The sequence below is a fragment of the Apium graveolens genome, chromosome 10 (genome assembly GCF_009905375.1).
Source record: "Apium graveolens cultivar Ventura chromosome 10, ASM990537v1, whole genome shotgun sequence".
NCBI classification, from domain to species: domain Eukaryota; kingdom Viridiplantae; phylum Streptophyta; class Magnoliopsida; order Apiales; family Apiaceae; genus Apium; species Apium graveolens.
In genome coordinates, this window is record NC_133656.1 from 39,160,488 (window position 1) to 39,170,723 (window position 10,236).

Below are 10,236 nucleotides of genomic sequence, written 5' to 3' on the forward strand. Positions count from 1 at the left end.
CTTAGTTGGAGTTTGTGTTTCTTCAGACATGATTGTAAACTGGATCTCACTGTTTCTATATCAACAGAGTAGCTCTGATACCACTTGTTAGGTCACACAACACTATAGAAGGGGGTTGAATATAGTTTTTATACAATCAAATTGGTTTAAAACACAATTATGTAACTGTAATCAAGTTTATTCAATATAATAAGCTCTATTACAAAGTAGGTTAAACTATTCTCTCAGTGATGAACAATATCACTAAGAGCTACTAGGTTACAATCAATAATGTTCTCGTGAATGATAACACATATAGTGTAAACCCTAAGATGTGTTTATAAAGTACATAGTTACAAGATATCTTTTAATTGATATGAAATATAATTCTGTCTCCTAAAATATATCAACCAGATATTATCTTCTACAAGTCTTCTAACTGTCTAACTCTTCATGCATATCTTCTTTTGTTTTAGTCCAGATCATCTCCTGTAAATCAGTTGCATTCCTTATCTGAAGTACTCGCACTAAAGTCTTGATATAAATCCTGACAGCCTTAAGTTCTGATATAAATCTGACTTCAGTAAGTCCTGATTTCCAGTAAGTCCTGATATTAAGTTCTGAAACTAAACACAACAGATTAGACATGACATCACAAATATATCTAACAATAAACAATCTCAACTTGTTATCATCTTAGCATTGAATAATAACCATACCATTGTTGCATAAGTACATTAATTGATATTAACCTAAACTAGTCTCTGTGGGAATGAACTATAATTAATTCTATATTACTTGCGAACGCGTATACTTGCGGGAATATTAGCCGTGTTTTCGCCCTAACAAGTTTTTGGCGCCGCTGTCGGGGACTTGGTGTTAATTTTTAGTTTATACGCTTGTAATCAGTGGTCATTAAAGTTCACTGACTCGGATATTGTTATTTACTTGGGTACTTTTTGTAATTCAGGTACTCTAGAGAGTGTGTATGGTAACGCGTTCTCGACCTTGCAAGAGAACACTGGAAAAAGCGAAGGAAGTAGTTGAAGAAGTTCTTGTTGAAGAGAAGGTTGAAGAAGCTTTTGTTGAGGAGAAAGTTGAAGAACAAGCTCCAGTCATCATGGGAGATCAAGCAGGGAATCCTAAGGGTTTGATAGACTATGCTAAGATGAAGATTAATGATATTTAGTCTAGCATCATCAGGCCAGCCATCGCGGCTAACAACTTTGAAATCAAGTCGAGCACGATTCAGACGATACAGAATTCAGTTCAGTTTTGGGGTTCTCCTATAGAAGATACCAACATGCACATTAGGGATTTTATCGAGATCTGCAATACTTTCAAGTTCAATGGAGTTACTGAAGATGCTATTAAGCTGAGACTTTACCCATTCTCTCTGAGGGATAAGGCTAAGTGTTGGTTGCATTCTCTACCACCAGGCTCTATTACTACTTGGAAAGATCTGGCTCAGAAGTTTCTCACTAAATTCTTCCCTATGGCGAAGACTGTTGCAATCAGGAATGCTCTTACTCAATTTACGCAGCAAACAGGTGAATCTTTATGTGAGGCTTGGGATCTCTACAAGGAGATGCTCAGGAAGTGTCCTCATCATGGGATGCCTAACTGGATGATCATTAACTGTTTTTACAATGGGTTGAGTACAACTTCTAGACCCATGCTTGATGCAGCATCAGGAGGAGCCTTATGGGCTAAAAGCTATGATGAAGCTTATGAATTGATTTAGCTGATGGTTTTTAATGAATACCAGAATCCAACTCAGAGAATGCCTCAAGGCAAAGTAGCAGGAATTCTAGAAGTGGATACAGCTACTGCTATAGTTGTTCAACTTCAGGCTTTGACGATGAAGGTGGATTTTTCGGCTAATTTTGGAGTCAATCAGATCACTAGTGACTGTGAGCTTTGCGCTGGTGCGCATGAGACGGAGAAGTGTGCTATTTCTAGTGAATCAGTTCCGTTCGTGAGCAACTTTCAGAGGTCGCAGCAATCAGCTCCAGCCACCTATCATCCCAACAACCGCAATCATCCTAACTTCAACTGGAGCAACACTCAGAATACGGTGCAACAACCTTATCAGTAGTATGCGGCTAAGCAATACAATTCTCCTGATTTTCAACAGCCGTAATATGCACCAAGACAATAATTCCAACATCAGCAGCTTCCACAATCTCATGAAAAATCTGAATTAGAGGAGTTGAGGGTCATGTGCAAGAGCCAAGTGGTTTCTATTAAGACCTTGGAGAATCAAATTGGGTAAATTGCCAATGCCTTGCTGAATCAAAAACCTGGTACACTCCCTAGTGACACTGAAGTGTCAGGAAAGAGGGAAGCTAAAGATCAGGTCAAGGCAATCACATTAAAATCTGGGAAGGTTGCAAATCCCAAAAAATCTTCAGTTCCAGAAGTTGAAGTTGTGGTTGAAGAAGAAGTGCAGAAGGAAGCAGAAGTGGAACCAAGGAAGACAGCTCTTGTCGACACTCCTCCTGAGGGTAATATACGGGAAAACAGGTCTATTCTCCACCTCCGAAGCTTAAAGATCCTGGAAGCTTCACTATTCCTTGCAAAATCGGAAACTTGTCGTTCGACAAGTGTTATGTGATTTGGGAGCTAGCATCAATCTAATGCCTTTTTTTGTCTTCAAGAAGTTGGATTTGCTTGATCCAAAGCCCACTTATATATCCTTACTGCTGGCCGATCGCTCTATTACATATCCACGAGGCATTGTGGAGGATGTCTTGGTCAAGGTGGATAAACTCATATTTCCTACTGATTTTGTAATTCTTGATTTCGAGGAGGATAAGAAGATTCCTATAATCTTGGGAAGACCATTCTTGGCTACGGGCCGGGACTTGATTAATGTGCAAAAGGGTGAGCTCACTATGCGAGTACTGGATCAGAATGTGACTTTTAATGTGTTCAATGCCAAGAAATTCCCTACTGATAATAGGGAGTGCTTAAAAGTGGAGTTGGTCAATTTTGTGGTTACTTCATGTAATAACTCGAATTTTTGAGACCTTGTAAAATCGTTTAATGAATAGTAACCCTGACAGACGGGGAAAACTTTTTAGCCCACACACTATATTGTGCATGAGAAAATGAGTTTTGAAGTTGATATTATGATTGTACGTACCAAATGAGTGTATGTAAACGCTATTATTTTCGAAGAAAATGAACTTTGAAAAATGACCATATTTACGAATCATCGAGGATTACAGGAATCATAATATAGTTACGAATTTAAAACCCTGCGGATTTATATCCAAGTACGATAATTCAAAACATAAGGAATAAATACGAAAGGATTTTCGTCGCGAACCATTTGAGAGAAAGTATTACGAAAACGTTTAAGCGACCGAACGAACGCGTAAACGATTAAATAAACGTAACGCACTAACTTACCGTGGTAGAAAAGTAACCATCGTTACTTTATTAAATAGTGAGCTAAGGAAGTAGGCTGATCATCTAGGGCTAAGAGAAAAGTAAGCTAAATGGCTAAACTATCTAGCCTAGCTTGTAAACTAGAAAAGCCTAGCTAGTTTTGTCTAACGATTTGGCAACAAAAATAAATACTAGGATATAAACTAGAGAATAACAATAAAATACAAGATATCGCTTGATTTATTTCCAAGACTCGGCCAAGAAGCAAGCACAAAAACTCTCTCTCTCTCTCTCCCAAGAACATCCCATTCGGCCCCTTCCCCAAAAACAAAGAAATTAAATTCAAAACACCAAGCTCTAGCCATGGAAAAATTTCCCCATTAATTCTCAAGATTCATACAACCTAAACTAAGGTAATACAAATCTTTGAGTTCTTTTTATCAAGGTTTGATGGGTGAAATAAATTCAAGAAAGATGATAGTGAATAGTATAAATAGTAACTTTTATTTGGTTTCTTGATTTTAATGGTTGTTTTAGGCTCCAAACACCATACCAAGCACTCCCAAGACTTCACCATCATCAAGAACACATCTCAAGCTCTCAATAAATGTATAAATCTTTGACCCAGCCTTACTTAAGATTTAATTTCAAGATTCTTTTAGAAAATAGTGGTAAACCTAGTTTTGGTGGAAGTATTGTTGTAATCTTGATGTTTAGTCAAGTAGATTTAAGGTTGATTGTTGTTGGCTCAAGAACATGATGTTCCTGAGAGGAGTTAGTGTGATGATGATGATACGTTGATTTTTGGTGGTAGTATAAAGATTTAAGGCATAAATGAAACTCCGATCGTAACTGTAATCTCGCTAAAAGGAACAAAATGTAACTTTAAGTTTTTGCAGAAAGTCCAAAAGATGTAAAATATAATTTCTTGAAAACTAACCCTTGATTATGATATAAAATGTTATAAGGATCGTTTAGGCGCTTGAATCTCTTGATTTCTATTTACGGATCAAAAGTTATGACCGTTTACTAAAAGTGATTTACGCGACAAAAACTGCTACGAATTACAAACATTAAAAATAAAAAGGATCGACTTAAAAATGTTCATAAATCATGAAATTTTTACAGAGAGTATTAAATTGAGTTTAATAACTTCTATAAAAATTTCAAGTGAAAATAATGATTTTTCAATTTTATAAAAATATCGGAGCCGAGGCCGCGCGATTAGAAAACTATAGTATCCCTAAGCGAAGCCGACGTGGAAAATGAAAACGGACTTAAGACACATCGAAAAAGGAAATGACCGTAATGAGAACAAGGACTTAAAGAAATAATAAGGATAATATAAGTTGAGAGGGTGCATAATAAGTAGCAGGTGAGTGCGAGTCGCCGTAAATTAGAATGGGACCTAACAAAATGAATTTTGTTTATGATTATAGATTTCCGAGTGGAACCTAGAGCATCCTTCACCTCGAAATACCCAGAAAAGTTTACGAACCCAACTCCATTTACTGTTGTATTTTGAAAGGTTTGTTTTATTATCATTGCATAAATACCATGCTTGTCATGATACATAGTAATTGAATTTTCGCATAATGTAGCGACGTTGTACGATAAGCATATATCGTAAAATGTTTAATTCCGCTAAGAGCGTGACGTATAATTATAAGACCGAGAGTCGGTCGGGATTTTCAGATAAAAACCTGGGAATCATTTCGGTGATATGATAGGACGAGTAAAAGTTCATAGTAGTACGTTTTAAAGGACTCAACGTCCACTTCCGAAATATTAAACACCTCGAACTTTTATTAAAAACGATTTCCAAAGATCGTATTCCCTCAACTATACTTTATCGTCGATTAATAAATATTTATTAACTATTCATTTATTATGGGAGAAGTATTCTCCAGTGAGTATTTATTTCTGACTCGACTAAATATTAAGGTTTACTAAATTACTTAAACCTAAATAAGTTGGGGAATATTATTTCGATATTCTTTTAAAGTGTAACTATTCGAGGTTTAATTATTTATCGATTAATATTTAATTATTAATTATTTGTTAAATGATTTATTTATGATTAAAAATCATAAAACCTGATTTAAAATACTTTCTAATTTTCGGAAAATTATTCGAATAATTTCAGATCGTCGAAGAATATTATCTCGACTTATTTTAAATATTTTGAATATAGTTTCAAAAGAAACTTCCCCTTATTTAATTATCTGTTGACAACGGTCAACTCACATCCTTAGTACTTCCTCCGAAAAATTCGGAAGTACGTATACATATACATATATACTCTAATAAAACAAGTTATTTCTATCATCAAGCAAAACACTTGGGGAAACTTCGAAGTGGTTCGAGTTCTCGAGATATGATAGAATTCTTTGAAGGACAAGGGAGGGGTAAACTCTAGTACTATGTGTGCTCGATGGACTACCAAAGGTACCACAGGCGAAGGTACTCTGTGTACTCAGGAACTTGTGAAGTATGTGTATACCCAAAATGGGACACGTAGCCCGAATGCGGCCAGGGTGATAACCGGGATACGAAGGTTTCGTCCTTCTACTAGTAGAAAAGGTTACTATTTTCCCGTAGTACGACTGATCATCGTATGCGGCAGTTCCAATTAACGTCCTACTATTTTTCCAACTGGAATTGTAATGCAATACCATAACTCTAGCTTAGTGCTGGGTTTACCATTAAGGTAGTTGCAGGATAATAAATCCACTAAAGAATTATTTTCAAAAGAAGGTGTGTATCACCAATGAAAACTATTTTTGAATAAAACATAAACATTATATATGACGTTTTACTTGAGTTTATCATACAGTCATTTCATACTATATATTATTTTGCTGGGCATTATAGCTCACACTTATTTTCTTAAATTGACACAACACAACAGTGAATCAAGATGCCTATCATGAAAATCACATCCAGGAAACGGGCAGGAAATGACTAGCTGTTCCGTAAGTTGTTTGGTGTTGTACCTTAGGTAGACCGAATAAGCTGGATTGGTTTTCAGTTGTTTTTAGTTCATCTTATTTACAAGTATGACTTAGGTAAGGTAATAAATAAGAAACAAATATTTGGCCAACGGACTAGCCTTACTTAAAGGTTATTCCCCAGTAAGACTTAATTACTTCTGGGTTGTAATAATTATCACTTTGTGGTTTGATTTACTCTAGTAATGAATGGTTCGTTTCCAAGACAATAACCTATAAGTGTGTGTTTGATAAGTGTGGGGTCATTAAGTGTGAGTATTTATATATTATAATGCGAGGTATGTACAATATAGTGATTAAGATGGCGTGGCCTCCGAGATCCCAGACCTCGGATTTTGGGACGCTACACTTCACAACTTGATCAAATGCTAAGGTCTGATGCCTTAGAGAAAGCCTTGTTGGGGAATTCAGATAGTGAATATGACGAAGGTGATGAGCAGTTGCAATATTTGAATACTTTTCCTTGGAAGCGAAGGATGGATATACCTTTTGAATCTCTTGGATTGGAGGAGCTGAACAAATCTCCAAAGTGCCTCAAGCCATCTATTGAGGAAGCTCCTACACTCGTGCTTAAATCTTTTCCTGAACACTTACAATATGATTTTTTAGGTGATGCATCTACTTTTACTGTTATTATTGCATCTGACCTTTCAGGTAGTGATGAGGAAAAGCTCTTAAGAATTCTGAGAGAGTTTAAATCGGCAATTGGATGGACTATAGAAGATATCAAGGAAATCAGTCCTTCTTATTGTATGCATAAAATTTTGCTAGAGGAAGTAAGCAAGCCAACTGTTGAGCAATAGAGAAGGCTGAATCTGATCATGAAAGAAGTTGTGAAGAAGGAAATACTTAAGTGGCTAGATGAATGGATCATTTATCCCATTTCGGACAGTTCTTGGGTGAGTCCAGTTAAGTGTGTGTCGAAGAAAGGAGGCATCATCGTGGTAGCTAATGAAAAGAATGAACTTATTCCTACTTGAACAGTCACGGGGTGGAGAGTTTGTATGGATTATAGGAAGCTGAATAAAGCCCTGAGGAAGGATCACTTCCCTCTTCCATTTATTGATCAGATGCTTGACAGGTTGGCTGAGCATGAATACTATTGCCTTCTGGATGGCTATTCGGGTTATAATCAGATTTGCATCGCTCCAGAATATCAGGAAAAGACTACCTTCACTTTTCCATTTGGGACTTTTGCCTTCAGAAGAGTTTCTTTTGGTTTGTATGGTGTGCCTGCTACATTTCAGAGATGCATGATGGCTATCTTCTCTAACATGATTAGCCAGAATGTGGAGGTGTTTATGGAAGATTTCTCTATGTTCAATGATTGTTTTGATGAGTTCTTGCAAAATCTTGGTGATGTTCATAAAAGGTGTGTTGAGACCAATCTGGTTCTCAACTAGGAGAAATATCACTTCATGGTACAATAGGGCATCATTCTTGGGCACAGTGTCTCTAGTAAAGGTCTTGCGGTGGACAAAGCCAAGGTGGGGGTCATTGAAAACCTTCCTTCACCAATTTTTATGAAGGGAGTCAGCAACTTTTTTGGTCATGCGGGTTTCTATCGGCATTTCATCAAGGACTTCTCTAAAATCTCTAAACCATTGTGCAATTTGTTAGAGAAAGATGTGCCTTTCAAGTTTGACGAAGAGTGTCTAGCTGCTTTTGAGAGCTTAAAGAAGAGCTTGATCACGGCACCGGTCATAATTGCACCTAATTGGGATGAACCTTTTGAAATGATGTGTGATGCAAGTGACTATGAAGTTGGAGCAGTTCTTGGGAAAAGGAAGAACAATATATTTCATGTGGTCTACTATGCTAGTAAGACCCTCAATGGTGCTCAACTGGACTATACTACTACTGACAAAGAACTATTATTTATTGTGTATGGTTTTGAGAAGTTTCGATCTTATTTTCTTGGGATGAAGGTGACAGTTTTTACTAATCACGTTGCAATTCGCTATCTCGTCTGAAAGAAGGACTCGAAGCCTAGACTAATTCGATGGGTTCTTTTACTTCAGGAATTTGAGTTAGAGATCAAGGATAAGAAAGGTACTGAGAATCAAGTCGCTGATCCTCTATCTCGGTTAGAAGATCCGAGTGCAAATTCATATGATAAGACATTGATTAATGAGCTTTTCCTGATGAGCAGCTGTTTGGGGTGTAAGAGGAAACACCGTGGTTCACAGACAGTGTGAACTACCTTGTGAGCAATATTATGGCTCCAGATTTGTATTCTGCTCGAAGGAAGAAGTTTTTTCATGAGGTGAAGTGGTACATGTGGAATGAGCCATTCCTGTTTAGGCAAGGAGCTGACCAAATCATCAGGAGATGTATTCCGTACAACGAGACAGAGGGTATCTTGTGAGATTGTCAGTAGACTGTTTGTGGAGGCCACCATGGTGGAGGAAAGACAACAGCTCGTATCCTTCAAGTGGGATTCTTCTGGCCTACATTATTTAAGGATGCGCAACGGTTTGTTTTGAAGTATGATCGCTGTCAGCGTGTGGGTAATATGTCCAAGAGGAATGAGATGCCTCTTAATGTGCTTCTTGAGGTTGAGGTCTTCGATGTTTGGGGAATTGACTTTATGGGGCCATTTGTCTCATCTTGCAATAATCGGTATATCTTGTTGGCGGTTGATTATGTCTAAAAATGGGTTGAGGTCAAGGCTTTGTCGATGAATGATGCTAATGTAGTGCTTAATTTTCTTCATAAGCAGATATTCACAATATTTGGGACTCTAAGAGCCATAATCAGTGACGAGGGATCGCATTTCTACAATCGCAAGTTCACTGCTATGATGGAGCGATATAATGTAAATCATCACATTGCTACAGCCTACCATCCTCAGAATAATGGTCAAGCTGAGGTATCTAACAGAGATATCAAACATATTCTAGAGAAAGTTGTATGTCCATCAAGGAAGGATTGGTCTTTGAAGCTGGATCAAGCTATTTCGGTGTATCAAAAAGCATACAAGTCTCCGCTAGGCATGTCACCATTTCAGTTTGTTTATGGTAAAGGATGTCATTTGCCTGTGGAGCTCGAGCATAAAGCATATTGGGCTTTGAAGAAGTTGAACCTTGATATGGATGTAGCTGGAAAGAAAAGGATGCTTTAATTGAATAAACTCGATGAGTTTCGACCTCAAGCGTATGAGAATAATAAAATGTATAAGGAGAAAGTCAAGAGGTGGCACAATAGGGGTCTAGTGCTCAAATCATTTATGCCTGGACAACAAGTTCTTTTGTTTAACTCTCGTCTCCATCTGTTTCCTGGGAAATTGAAGTCGAGGTGGTCAAGGCCGTTTGTTGTCAAAACTGTGTTTCCATATGGAGCGGTGGAAATTTTTGAGAATGATCCAGGCCAAGCGTTCAAGGTGAATGGACAAAGGTTGAAGCATTACTATGGGAATATGGCAAACCGTGAGGTGGTTAGTGCCGTTTTATTATCCACTTGATCTCGTGATTCTACATCAAGCTAGCGACGTAAACCAAGCGCTTCTTGGGAGGCAACCCAAGCTTGTTGTACATTAGTAGGAGTTAGAAGGAAGAAAAAGGAGAACAAACATAAAAAAAAATCAAAAAAGCAGAAAAACAGAGGTGTTTTGGCAGAAGCACGGCGCGCCCGCGCTAAAAGCGGGAGGCCGCGCAGAAAAGAACAGAAGTTGTGCATGCCCACGCTGAAAGCGGGGCATCAGCACTGGATTTTCAGAGACACGGCGCGCCTGCGCTGTCGTGCGGGGCGTGTAATACCTCCAAATCCGGGGTCGGGGATTCGGGTTGTCACGAGTTCCATTTCCCTTATCAATACTTAATCTTAACAGTCAACCAACTGCTGTGTACTG

At 37.8% G+C, this 10,236-nt stretch overlaps 1 non-coding gene across 1 annotated transcript; it reads right to left on the minus strand.

The window, feature by feature from the left end:
* Window positions 1-1,489: 1,489 nt before the first annotated feature.
* LOC141694613 (small nucleolar RNA R71) lies at window positions 1,490-1,596 on the minus strand. The gene has a single exon (XR_012563902.1). It is a non-coding gene; the product is annotated as a small nucleolar RNA R71 (small nucleolar RNA).
* Window positions 1,597-10,236: the final 8,640 nt, after the last annotated feature.